The sequence below is a fragment of the Palaemon carinicauda genome, chromosome 5 (genome assembly GCF_036898095.1).
Source record: "Palaemon carinicauda isolate YSFRI2023 chromosome 5, ASM3689809v2, whole genome shotgun sequence".
Classification (NCBI taxonomy): Eukaryota; Metazoa; Arthropoda; class Malacostraca; order Decapoda; family Palaemonidae; genus Palaemon; species Palaemon carinicauda.
The window spans coordinates 168,773,801-168,788,378 of record NC_090729.1 but is presented as its reverse complement, the minus strand read 5'-3'; the positions used below and the strand labels follow the sequence as shown (position 1 = coordinate 168,788,378).

Below are 14,578 nucleotides of genomic sequence, written 5' to 3'. Positions count from 1 at the left end.
TACATTCGAATAAATCAGTAGTATTTCCCATTTTGGTTTCAAAAAGATACTAATCACGTGCAATTACAACTAATCTAAAAGATAAGAAAATCTGCCAAAATTTGTCAAATAATTATACAACTATTGCTAGTAAAATAAAAAAAAAAAAAACGCACTTGTTGGCTACGACTTTCAGGGTTTGCAAATTCAAACATTGTCACAGGAAAATTGGCAGCTTCATTGGTTGGTGGTAAGATGTTAATTGCTTACCCTGCTTATATTGCTTACTTTTTAGTAATTGCCAAAACAAAGATTAGTGTCTTCCTCACGTGCTTATGGTTGCCAGCACTAAATATTCAGATATATCTGCTGGTATCTTTCCCGACTTTCAGTCCACAGACAAATTTACAAATACCAAGGTCAGGGATTCAAAACTCCTCAAAGAATGCCAGAAAACTCTAGAATCTTTGGTTATATGAAAAAATAAATAAATATAAATAGGCCATTTTTACTTTTATCTGTTAATTACAGTTCTAAATTCAAAAGGTAGTTTTTCATTAGTGCGGAAAGCATATTTGTTAATTCGGGAGAAAAAATGTGTATCTTGAACACTTTCACTTCCACTTATTGCCAGACCTATTTAATCTTGATTAAAAACAGAAAGTTATTTTTATGCAAAATAAACATAAATGTTCAAATAACAAGTACAGAATCTTTATCCAAAAACCTGGGGAGTGATAAAAGTATACAGCTATAAAAGTATAGAAGAAATCCAAGTTGCATGTTTTCTTCAAGTTATTACTTAGTGTCGTAGAGTTCTTTTGATTTTGAATTTAATGTACTCATGAGTAAAGAAGTACACGACAAAGGAGTTAATGAATAACCTGGAATATATCAATGTGAGGCAATGAATAGGAGATATGAAGGGAATAATTTGATTGTTGTACCTGAAGCTGAAGAAGACTTTGCTGCACCCAGAATGAATTTAGTGTGTTTGAAGTCGAAGCTATCGTTAAAAAAATCAGGATATGGAATATGATAGAATGATTGCAGAGATAATTTTGGCTGAAAATGAAGTTAGTCCCAGAATACTTGAAGGATTAATTTGTAGAATGTGGCATGAAGAGGCAAAGCCTGATGAATGGGAGCTAGGAATGTTGGGGAAAATGACAAAAAAAGACCTGACCGATTGTAATAATTACAAAGGCATCACACTCACGTCAGTTGCCATGAAATTATATAGTATGCACAATCTAAAGAGACTAAAGAGAAAGATTGATGAAAAGTTGAGAAATGAACACGCAGGATTTCGAAAAGGTAGAAGTTGTACTGACCAAATTTTAATTTTAAAACATGTACAGCAATGCATAGAATATAGCAATCCACTTTTGATGGAATTTGTCGACTAAGAAAACGCATTTGATAGTGTGTGCACCGGCCAACTTTGTGTTGGTTCCTGCATTATTATGGAGATCCTCTTAAATATGTAAATTTGATTAAGTCTGTTCATGAGCATAGCAAGTGCAAAGTTAATGTTAATGGAGTCCTATCAAATGGAATTCCAATGAACAGTGGAGTACTCCAGGGGAATGTGTTGTCACCTATGTTGTTTATCCTCCTCATGGATTTTGTGATGCATAGAACAGTTGGGGATGGCAGAGAAGGATTGGACTAGATTGGTAACAACAAATCAGTGGACCTAGAATATGATGATGACGCTGTCTTTATTAGCAAAATGCCACAGAACTTGCAAAGCTTGCATACCAGAATGCATGAAATCTCACATGAGGTTGGGCTCAAGATAATTAGAAGAAATACAGATGATGAGAATGGAACATGCAATGGAAGATGAAATATTATTGGAAAGAGAAAGGACTAATGAGGTGGAATCATTTAAGTATTAAGGAACTATGATCTCTAATACAGGGTCTTTAGAATTTGAGTTTAATGAAAGATTGAAAAAAAAATCTGAGAAGGGCTAGGTTAAGTAAAATTTGGAAATCAAAATCGACTGAAATTACAATAAAAATCAGGCTATATATAATTTTTGTGAGATTGGTGTTACTGTAGGGACATGAGTCGTGGTATGACATTGAAAAAATATTCAGAAGAGTTCGTAGATTTGAGAACAAAACCCTCAGAAGAATATTGGGAGTTAAATGGTAGGGCAGGATTAGAAATGAAACTATAAGAGCTTACTTAAGTGCCATATGTGGATGAGATCATGGTGAGGGGTAGATGGAGAGGGTTTACGCATTATCTTCGCACTCCCCAAGAGAGATTAGTTCACCCAACTTTCAACTGGGCTCCACAAGGCACTAGAAGAGTTGAAAGACCCAGGCTTACATGGATGAGGATTATGAAGCATGAAGTAGATGATGAATGGAGAAGTATTGATTTAAAAGCTCAGGATAGAGACGACTGACAAAATCTAACTGAGGCCATTTGAGTCAATAGGCATAGGAGGAGATGATAATGATGATATCTATGTCCAGAAATCTACCCGGAAATTGACTTTAGCCTACAGTATTAAAAAAAAACTAAATATTTAAATTCTGAATAAACCAATTTTTAAAATAATTTTATCATAACTAATATATATATATATATATATATATATATATATATATATATATATATATATAAATATATATATATATATATACATATATATATATATATATAAATATATATATATATATATATATATATATATATATATATATATATATATATATATATATATATATACATACACACACATACATACATACATATATATATATATATATATATATATATATATATATATATATATATATATATATATATATATATATATATATATATATATATACACACACGAGAACCACACGCAAAATTAAATATATTTAATCATATATATATATATATATATATATATATATATATATATATATATATATATATATATATATATATACATACATATATATATATACATATATATACATACATATATATATATATATATGTATACATATATATAAATAATGTATATATATATATATATATATATATATATATATATATATATATATATATATATATATATATATATATATATATAAAATTTTAAACAATTTTTATTTTTCCTAACATACTCACCGAGAACTACTTTCCTGTGGAGTCACTTGGTGACCTCTCAATCTCGACCAAGGTTTTCCCGCCGTTACCCCCCTACCCCGCTCTATATAGGTTTTACCCCCGCCGCCAGGATGCGCCCTGAGGGCAGGATTAGGGCAGGTCACTGCCTCTCTGGGTCAGCATCGCCATTAAGTTCGACGTTTATCCCAACTTGGCAATGGAAGGATGGCACTCGGGGACGGAAGGGAGGGCCATTACCCGGAAAGTAGTTCTCGGTGAGTATGTTAGGAAAAATAAAAATTGTTTAAAATTTTTTATTTGTTCCGACACAAATACTCACCGAGAACTACTTTCCTGTGGAGACTTATACTTTAGGAGGCAGGAGTGCCATTCTGCCACTTGGTTCGACACATAGTGCCTAGAGGGCTAAGGAATGCGGGGCCTATCAGAGAGCGGAGAGAGGGTAACTGCGTAACCTTACGCTATTATTTAAGACTCACCTCTTAAAATTTCTTCTGCTGAATTTTCTCCTGATGAAGTAGCGAAGAGTTTATTCTCCGTTGGGGACATCTTCTAGCCTACCGCTACACAGATTGGAGGGCGGCGATGACTGTCCCAATGGAGAATCCATCCAAGGATTTTCTTGAATAATCCTTGAGATAGTGGGCAGTAAAGGTCGGCTGGTGCGATCAAGTGCCAGCTTGTAGGATCTGTCCCACCGCCATGTTTCTCTCAAAGGCCAAGGAAGTGCTCAGGCCCCTGATGTCATGGGGGCGGGGAGTGCCTGGCACTGCCATCTTATCTTCTTCATAAGTTCTAGCGATGACTTGTCTCAGCCAGAAGGAAATGGTGCTCTTGGAGACTTGCTTCTTATTAACACCTGTGGAGACGAAGAGGTTCTTGGCACCTGGTCGGAGATGAGCCGTCCTTTCCAGGTACTTCCTGAGCGTCCTTACTGGGCATAACTTCAAGTCTTCCGTATTGCCTGTCCTGGGAATGGCCGGAATTGAGAAACCTTCAAACTTCGGGTCCCAGCCTGTTGGGTTCTGAGTCTTCGCCACAAAGGAGGGTACGAACCTGAAGGACACTTCCTTCCACCCTTTGGAGTGCGCAACGTCGTTAGACAGACCATGGATCTCACCCACTCTCTTAGCTGAAGCCAAGGCTAGCAAGAAGACGGTCTTGAGGGTGAAGTCTTTGTCCCCGATATCTTTGAGGGGTTCAAAGGGAGGACGACTTAGCATTTTCAGGACCTTGGCCAGGTCCCATCTGGGCACTCTCCTAGCTTGAGGAGGGCAGGACTGCTCGAAACTCCTAATCAGCATCGCTATGTGTCTCGAGGTCCCCAGGTCGATGCCTTTTAGGAGGAAGACTTGGCCTAAGGCTGCCCGTACTCCTTTAACGGCTGGGATTGACATCCCTATTTCATCCCTAAGGTGCACGAGAAACTCAGCTTTGTCTGGGACTGAAGCTTTAAGAGGTCTTATGTGTTTCTCCGAGCACCACTTCGTAAAGGCGGCCCACTTCGCCTGGTATACCACGGTAGAGGATTTTCTTAGGTATAGGGACATCCTCTTAGCTGTGGAGGAGGAGTACCCCTCCTTCTTCAAGAGCCGCTCGATAGTCTCCAGGCGTGAAGGCGAAGAGAGAGAGAGGGTTGTCGTGGAACTTGAGGAAGTGAGGTTGACGCAGCAGATCTGACCTGGGGGGCAGAGGCCAAGGCGGTTGGCTTGCCAGGTCTTTTAGATCCGCGAACCACTCCCTCTCCGGCCAGCAGGGCGCTACCAAAGTCATCCTTAGGTTTTGGGAGGCTCTTACTCTGTTGAGTACCTGCCTTAACAGCGTGAAGGGAGGAAAAGCGTATACGTCCAAGTTGTCCCACTTGTGCTGGAAGGCGTCTTCTAGGGCTGCTCTTTGGTCTGGCACTGGGGAGCAATAAACCGGTAGCTTGGCGTTGAGCTTTGTTGCAAAGAGATCCATCACAGGGGAGCCCCAGCGTTGAATGATGAGTCTGGCTACTTCTGGGTGTAGGGACCACTCTGTCCCCACTATCTGACCCATTCTGCTGAGTCCGTCGGCTAGCACGTTTCTTTTCCCGGGGATGAACCTCGCTAGCAGTACCACCTGTTGCTCGTCCGCCCAATGCAGGATGTTTATGGTGAGGTTGCACAGTTCCTTCGATCTCATGCCTCCTTGCTTCTTTATGTAGGCTACCACCGTGGCGTTGTCGCACATTAAGGCCACGGTGTTTTCCCTCAACCGACTTGAAAAGTGCAGACATGCCTTCTGGACTGCTTTTAGCTCTAGGACGTTGATGTGGAGATGTCTTTCGGTCTCCGACCAGGTACCGCTTGCTGTCTCCTCCCGAAGGTGGGCTCCCCACCCTAGGCTGGAGGCGTCTGTGAACAGGAGGTACTCGGAGGGAAAGGACCCGAGGGGCATCCCCTTAAGGGAGTTCGACTGGCAGCGCCACCATTCTAAGGCTGTTCTCGTGTCCGGAAGGACAGGAATCAACGCCTTCTGAGCGCCTGTCTGGGACCAGAGGCCCTTGAGGTTCCATTGCACGGGTCTGAGCCGCATCTTCCCTTGGGGAACCAGTTCTCTAATGAGACCAGGTGACCTATTAGTCTCTGCCAGTCTTTCGCCCTCCTGGAATGCTCTGACAGGAACGGCTGAATGATGTGATTGAGGTTCCGTATCCTGTCTTCCGAGGGGAAGGCCTTCCCCTGCACGGTGTACAACGTCATACCCAAGTACTCCATTCTGTTGGATGGCGTTAAGTTCGATTTTTCCAGATTGATAATGATTCCCAGATTCCTGCAGAACTGGAGGAGGTTCCTCCCTTGCTCTTCCAAGAGGGCCTTTGAGTTGGAAAGGAGCAACCAGTCGTCTAGGTATCTGATGAGACGGATACCCCGTTCGTGAGCCCACACTGAGACCGTCGCGAAGACCCTCGTGAACACTTGAGGGGCCGTCGACAGGCCGAAGCAAAGGGTCTTGAACTGCAGGATCTGGGAGCCCCATTTCACCCGGAGGAACTTCCGACTCGACGGGTGGACAGGGATCTGGAAATATGCGTCCTTGAGGTCGACCGTCATCATGTAATCTTTCTCCCTCAAGGACATCAGGACGGATTTCGGGGTGTCCACCTTGAAGTCCGTCTTCTTGACGAACTTGTTGAGGGCCGACAGGTCTATCACGGGTCTCCACCCCCCCCGTTGCTTTCTCTACCAGGAACAGGAGGCTGTAGAAGCCTGGGCCTGGGAGAAGGACTTCTTCCATGGCTCCCTTCTCTAACATGGAGGAAACCTCTCCTTGAAGGGTGGCCCTTTTCAACGGGTCCCTGGGAGCCAACCATTCTGTCTGGGTGGCTGGAATAAGAGGGGGTGGGTCCGCTATGATGGGGAACCTGTAGCCTTCTTTCAGGACGGACACCGTCCAAGTATCCGCCCCTTGTGTTTTCCATGCTTACCAATGAGGTCCGAGGCATCCCCCAACCCGAGGCTTGGGCGGGAGTAGGGGGCCTCTCCCTCTACCTTCTCCTAGAGGGGCGGCCTGATCTGCCTCTCTTCGAGGCGGAGTAACCCGACCTGTAGGAGCTGGCAGAAGCTGGTGCTCCCCTGCGGGAGGGCTGCGGAGTTGTTGTCCAGGAGGAGGAAGGGGCGTCCCTCCTCGAAGAGCTGGGGGCGGCCTGAGGAGTCACGGCGCTATCCGAGACTGATCTCCTGTATGGTGGCCTTCTGGAAGATACTTGTCTGGGGACGTTGGTCTCTCTCCTCTTGGACACCTTCTCCATTAGCACTTCCAGTTCCTTCAGAGGGAACAGAGACTCACCCCCTAAGGGTAGGCTACGCACAACTCGGGCTTCCCTGTCCGGGATCCTCCTTGACAACTTAGAGAGCACTGCGTCCCGTTTCCTAAGCACCCAGTTGGCCGTCAAGGCGAGTGCTTGGTAAGCCAGAAACTTGAGGGTTTTCCCCCCGGAGGTGAGAAGGTCCGTCAGGAGACTCTGTTGCTCTGGATCTTCGGGGTCTATGGAGGCTTGTACGTTCACCAACGTGGAGGCCCACCAGTCCAGCCATGAGGAGACGTTCACCAGGTCCCTTGACATCTCCTCCATCATGGCGGTTTCCGTGGGCGAGAAGGAAACAGGGGCTGAAGAGGCCCTTTCGTCCGAGCCGCCTTGTCCCAGGATGTCTAAGGCCGGGTCCACTTTACAAGGGCCTGGGCGCCGCCCTTCAGGAATATACACCTTCCCTTGCGTCTTGAGACCCTGGAGTAGTTTGGAGGCACTCTGGGACTTGGGGGCCCCCGCATTGCTGGCCACCAAGTTATCTATGTACTCTTGTCCCAGTACTAGGTCTGGGGCAAGAGGAAGGGCCAGGGAGGACTTCGGAAGGGCGTCGTGGTGAGTGAATCTCAGGAGGCTTGACCTCCAGGAATTCACCTTAGGAGTCGAGGGTTCTGCGATCCCATGGAACCTCCTGATGAGACCTACCACCCTTCTGTACGCGGAGTCCTCTGACGGGGGAGCCTCGCCTCCGTCGGCCGAGGCCTCGGCCTGGCGTGGGGGAGCAGGGTTGCTTGGACGGTAGACCGGGCATTCTCCTCTTGGGTCCAGGGAGGTCGACCCGTAACCGTAGGGCGCTCCGTAAGAGGGTGGATCTCGCCGTAAGGCGGGTGCCACCGGCTCAGGGAGGGCCCTCGGCTGCCCCAAGGCTCTGGAAGCCGAGGACACGGTCCCGGTGGGGTGACCCAACAACGGGAACCGGTCCTTCTTGCTCGATGACCGCACCAGCTGGGCTGGTTCGGTCAGGCTGCCTTCAAGGAAGCGCGTTTCCCCCCACTGGGTGGGGGGAAACCGGAGGCCTCGAGGACTTATGCTTAAGAGCGAGGTCCTTCCTGCGTGGCAGGTCGAGCGGTTCTAGGCTGTGCGTAGGGAGCGGCAGCCTAGAGGCTCGTTCACTGGACCGAGAGTCTGGAGAGTGGAGCCTCTTGGACTCTCCTGAAGGGACGTAGACCCATTCGCCGCCGGGAGAGGCATCTCTCCTATACTTACGGGAGTGAGAGCGGGGGCGCTTCCTGCTGTGTCGCGACCTTGACCTGGAGCGGAAACGATCGCTTTCGGCCCGCTCTCTCTTCCGGTGCCGTTTCTCCCTGACTTCTCCCCCGGAGGATGAATCCACCTCTGACGAGTCTGAGGGCGCCACGTTCCTCGCGTAACGGCTGCCCGCGTGATGCGTGGGGGAAGCTCTTCGCCGTCGGACGTCCGAGACTGGATGTTGGAGGAAGTCTTCGGGGACCGCTGTGGAGATCGTGGGCACTGAGTCTACTCTATCCATGCCAGGGGGCCAGGGGTCCAGGGTCACGTCCATTCTTAGCGGTGACCTCCCCGGTGTTTTCGGCAGCTTCCACCCGAAAGCATCGCTACTCGGGCGGCGAACTCTAGTGTGGTTGTCCTCTGGCGGGGGAGAGCCCGACGCACCGGCCCATGAGGGTGGTGGGGACTCTGAAATAACGACACTGCCCCATACGGGGTCTTCTGAGGACGCGTGATCCCCTGCCACGTGGCCTGATTCACCCGAAGTACTACCGGACCCTCCGGTATCTCTAGAGGGGCCTGCCCTTGGTTCTTCCCTCACACTGGGTTCACCGGGAAGAACGCTATGGCTAATCACAACACTGGGGGCTTGCTGCCCGCTCCTCTGCGAAGGAGACGGAGAAGCCGAGGCTTCATCGGACCGATCACTGACCGACGGTAAAGAAGACACGCCACTCACTTTCCTGGGGGAACGCTTAGACGACTTCTTCTTTTTGGTACTGTACCGTACCCACTGTATGTCGTCCCAGCTTACGCACTCCGGACACGTGTCCGCGGTGGAGCAAACTTTTCCCCTGCACGTGGAACAAAGGGAATGAGGGTCCACTTCTGGCTTAGAGAGGAAAGCCCCACACGACTTTCCGGCTCTAGGACCAGGGCAACGACGCACATGCTCCATCGTTCGCACACGAAGGGCCAACACTAGTGAGTTACAAGCACACTGGGATATACGCAAGGGGAACGCACTGAAACACTTGCGAATAATGCACTACGCAAGAAAAACACAAGTCCCCACACTGGAAACACGTGGAATCACAAATGCGCCAAAGGATCGAGAGAGCGAGAGAGTGAGATGTTTCACATCTCACGACCAAGAACTTAATGGCGATGCTGACCCAGAGAGGCAGTGACTTGCCCTAATCCTGCCCTCAGGGCGCATCCTGGCGGCGGGGGTAAAACCTATATAGAGCGGGGTAGGGGGGTAACGGCGGGAAAACCTTGGTCGAGATTGAGAGGTCACCAAGTGACTCCACAGGAAAGTAGTTCTCGGTGAGTATTTGTCAGAACAAATATATATATATATATATATATATATATATACATACATATATATAATATACTGTATATTTATTTATATGAAACATGAAAATTTATTGATACAAAATGTACTTAGAGGGCACATACCTCCGCCAACACTACGAATATCAATTACTGGATTAGCATTCGGATCCGGCTGCAAAACTAATCAATTCATCCTCCACAAAATATTATTGAAATCAACCATTAACCTTTTTAGAAAAAAATCTTGAGGACTGACAAACGAAAGAAGATGAACATCCTAGCTTCTCGTTTCGTTTGGCAGAGATAAGGAATCAAAGAATACACTAATTGTCCTATCTGTTTTACCAATAACACGGCTAATTATTAACTCACTGTGTCATTCACTGATGTATCAACAGGCCTACATAATTGACGGAGATAGACTTATCGGGCGCTTGAGTTTGTTGATGCTTTCACAAACGAAATACTATAATTTGAGAGTGATTTGTTGGTGCAGAAGTGTGGAGAAACCACAGGAGACATATATCAAAGAGATATAAAATTCTTACGCACTTCAATAAGAAGTAAACAAGCACTTATGGGAAATGTTATTACAGCATTTCATTCATTATCACAAAGACTATAAAGCTTTCATAAAAGAGAATATTATAAAATCATTCATCAAAATTACTAATATGGTTTCTAGTTTCCATTTACAGTTATAAGAAAGTTATTACGGTATTTCATTGGCAACTTGGTTACAAAACTTTGTCGTCACATAATAACAATTGATAAAACACCCGTGTTCTTCTGGTTACATCTAAAAATGATAGATGCTTGCTTGATTTGCATTTTTATGTGTTGCCGGTCAATTTGTTCTTTTTATAATAGATACAAGTGGTTTAAAAGTTATCCAACTCAACTCAACACATTGCTGCACTCTGGTAAGATTCCATTCAAAATTTTTTTTTACTGTGACCATATTGTTATAAATTACTTAGTAGAGCAACTGGTTTGTTCCTCGTATGCAGAAGTGAAAGATCTATGAAGTCTAAAACATTAAGAAAGATAAGGCAAGAAGCATCTTTAGACTGACTCAACTAAACTGTTCTGTTATTGAAATGGAATTATTTCCCTACTGACATTTGTCGTCATACACCAAATCTGCCATTTGACCCACTTTTTAGGCCACGACCTTTTTCAGTTTTCTTCTCGTAAATCTCAGTCAGATCAGATTTACTGTCATCCAGAGATCTTTCATGTTTCAACCACTTCTTTTGTTTATGCTCTTTTACAGTCTGATTTTTCCTATTCTTTATCCTTGGTATTACTTTCCCCAATTCAGATTCTCCAAAACTTTCTTTCACAATTTTGCAGTTTCCCTCTTTTATTTGAGAAACTTTTGGTTTATAGATAACACGCCTGCTATTTCTAGTCTCCTTGCATGCCTGACGGTTTTCAGAGTTGCACATAAGTGTCTTTTGCTGTTCTTCATTATATTTACATTGAGCTGATCTACCATTAACAATCTCGTGGAAAGAAGTTACCTTCTCAATTCTTTTATGTTTTGTGTTCTTCCGGAAGTCAATTTCACCATAATTCGTCATGCTTTCATTATCTTTATCCTGAATGTTTAGATCAACTTCATTTATGCAGAAAAGTCGATTCTTTTGTTTTACTTCGGGAGTTTTCAACTCTTTATAATTTTTGGGTTGAATTTTATCCGATGGTTGTTTGTATTTTTCTCTTTTTTCATTTTTAACATAATTTTTGCTCAGAATGGTTGGTGTTGTGTCATCCTTACCACACCTGAATGTCTGTAGGCCCAATGTACTTCCTTGACGGATTTTAGTTCCAACATTATCCCTCCCCTTTGATTCTTTATTTGATAACCTTGGACGGCTTCTGTTGAAATTTTTATCTTGGGGATTTTCCTGTTTCAAAGGCCTGGAATTCTTAATTGGTCTTATCTCTGCAATTCTACTTTCTATTGATTTTTTTGCTTCACAAGGCCTCATCTGTTCTCTTTTGTCTAAGCGCCGAATGTTTTTTGTTTTATTTTCTTTTTTAGTTGTAGCCTCCTTTATATTGTTTCGTGGAGTTGGCTTGTCCCTAGATCTTTGAGGAATAGTTTTCTCTGATTCTTGGCATCTACGATGCACTATGATTCCCTCTTTCATCTTCTTTTTATATTCCATCAAGATTCGATCTATCTTGATGTCCTGCTGCAAAAATTTTTCCAAACCCCCATACACTGGTTTTTGACACAATTTTTCATTCTGGAACTTTTTCGTGTCCTTATAATTCATATGTCTTTGAAGGTTTGTGGCTACTGTTTGTTGGTCAATCCTCTTTCGCAAAAGCTTCGGCTGGACTCTCTCTTTTAGTGAGCCTTCTCCAGCCGTGCTTTCAAGGACTTGATTGTGTTTCAAATCTTTTTCAACTTGGATCTGCTGTGAAGTGTCAGTACCTTCATATTGGTTTGAGTGTTCTTCTTGAGACCCTAAGTAACTTTTCTTTACATCATTTTCTGTACTATTATCTAAAAGACCTGAGTCAGCCTCTGCTTCATCTATAAAAGCTTCATCTGATACTTCTAAATCTGTTATAAATAGCTCTTCTGCAACTTTTGACTTTGCAACAGGTGAATCATCTGCTACACTTGTATTGTCAGTGGAATTCCCAGTCATCTGACACATCTTTCTAGTCAATATAATCTCATCTTCCTTTCCTCCCAGACAAGATTCAATGGTGGTCTGTTTGAAGCCTTCACTTTGGGAACAAATTGATGCAGAGTTTTCTGGCTTAACAATACAAGTCTTTCTTAGATTACCTTCAAGTCTCAAGAGTTCATCCTTTTTCAGTGACTCTTCGGTGATGGAATCATCTTGCAGACTTGATTCTTTATTTACAGTCCATTCCATACTTGAACTATTTCTTTTAGTATTTTCTTCTCCTGAGGAACTTTCTTGCTCAGATACTTTTTGAGTTTTAGAGGCCTTTGATATTTCTACTATCTTTACTTCATCTTCATTACTTATCTCTTTTTCTTCTTCTTCCGTTGAAGACAAAAGTTCCTTGGTTGAGAGCCCATTTAGTGAGTCATCTGCTGAACTGCTTATTGAGGTATCATCCTCCATCGATTTTGCATTCTCACCCAAATCTTTCAGCCTTGAAACTGACTTTTCTGATGATTTCTTATCTGAAGAAGCCAATGCTTCTGAAGTTCCATTTTCCGATGAATTATCTTCTGTTGTACTGGATTTTCCTGTTGTTTCAACAGATGAATCAGATTTTTCAGAGGATTCATTGAATGATGCAGAAGCATTCCCCGACTGGGATCCTTCCATCGAACCTGACTCAGGGGATAAATTTGCATCTTCTGTCGATGCTGATTCACTTGATAACTCTGATTCTCCTGAATCTTCTGATGAGTGAGATTCTCCTTCGGCATTAGATTCTTCTGACTCTTCAGATTCACTTGATGACTCCGTAACTCCTACTAAGCACGATTCATCTGATTCTTCCGATTCACTCGAAGATCCCGATTCGTCATCAGAATCTAGATCACTAGATTCTTCAGACTCATTTGATGTTTCTGACTCTTCCTCAGATTCTGATTCATCCAATTGCGTTGGTTCACTTGATGAACCCGGTTCACTGTCAGAACCTGAATTACCCGATTTTGCAGATCCACTAGGCGAACCTATTTTTCCTGACCCAGAATTCAATTCTTTAAAAGAAGATTCTTCAGTTTCAATTTGGCCATCAGTAAAACTCTCCCATTCAGTAGAACTATCATTCTGAGAACCTTCTTGTACTGAGTCTTCTTCTTCAATTGGTTGAAGTGAGCTTTGGACTGATAAATCTTTTTCTAAAGCTCTTTCTCTCATAGAGTTTCTCCTGAATGACGAATTACAGTGAGTCTCAGATTCACCCCGTCCTTCACTTAAATGATCCTCTGTCTTTATTGAGCTTTCACTTTCTTCCTTTGCAATTTCTTCATCTGAAGAACTTCTGTCGATTTCTACACTTTCTTCCTCACGGAAAGATTGTTTCGCAAGTGGAAGACAGTTTTCTTTTACTGGAACTTCTTTTATTTCACATTCTCCACCTACAGAATGTGTTCCCTGCGGCATAGTGATTTTCCCAGAATAATCAGTTCCTTGAGTCAAGGCCCTTTCTTTTAAAGAATCTTTGTTCTTCTTTGGATGTCTCTGGCTGTTTAAATTTTGCTTTGAAGATAAAGCACTCTTCTCAGAATCATGTTCCCCTGCCTTAACTTTCTTCTTCTTTATAGGAAGATCAATAACTTCTGCCGATCTCTGCTTTTTCTTGGCCAACGCTTTTCCTCCTTTCACGGAGGTATCTTTCCTTCTTGGTTTGCTGGTCCATTTCGAATCTTGTCCCACTTTTGCATCTGAGAGAAACAGACAAAAGTGGAAAACAACTGTCACTAAATACTTGATTGGTCGGCAAGAAAAGATGTTTTGTAACAAATATTTGAAGAACTAACATTAAGCTTTGTGTCTCACTGGTACAGAGCAAGCAATGTCCTAATTCAAATGGCAAGATGCAACAGCTTATTTTTCAAGCATGGATCTTTAATGTTCCCTTATAACATTATACTGACTTTTATATTTCTGATGCAGTTTTGTGTACATGTTATACAAATATGGGTGTAAAATAAATATCATACTATATATTCATCTTAAACAAAGACCCTTTTTTACAGTTTTAAATGGCAGAAACATGACACCTCGACACCATTCACAACTGGTACAGAAACATTGAGGTTAATCGAAAGATTGATTGGTACATGTACTTTGGAAGTAGAGAGGCTCAAGTCACAGAACACTTCTGTGGGAACTTTAACTCTATACATCAATGCTGAAATACACACCAAAGCTAAACATCAACACGTGAGTAATGTGAAGCTAGTTACGTCAAAGCCGGTAAGACTACGTTTATCTAGGATTATCAAAGACCGCCTAGATCGTCCAGGACTAAGCTTCTACGCCGACCGTCCGGGGACACCCAGGATGTTTTTGACATGCAAAACCATACACGGCGACATCCCGGACCTTCCCGGACTGTCTAGGTGCCACTATG

The 14,578-nt window shown here is 43.5% G+C and overlaps 2 protein-coding genes across 5 annotated transcripts in view; one reads left to right on the top strand and one right to left on the bottom strand.

The window, feature by feature from the left end:
- LOC137641601 (cytosolic carboxypeptidase 2-like) overlaps positions 1 to 14,578 on the top strand; it is a 306,984-nt gene that overhangs the window by 198,775 nt on the left and 93,631 nt on the right. The window lies entirely within an intron of this gene.
- LOC137641600 (cytosolic carboxypeptidase 2-like) overlaps positions 1 to 14,578 on the bottom strand; it is a 50,990-nt gene that overhangs the window by 3,665 nt on the left and 32,747 nt on the right.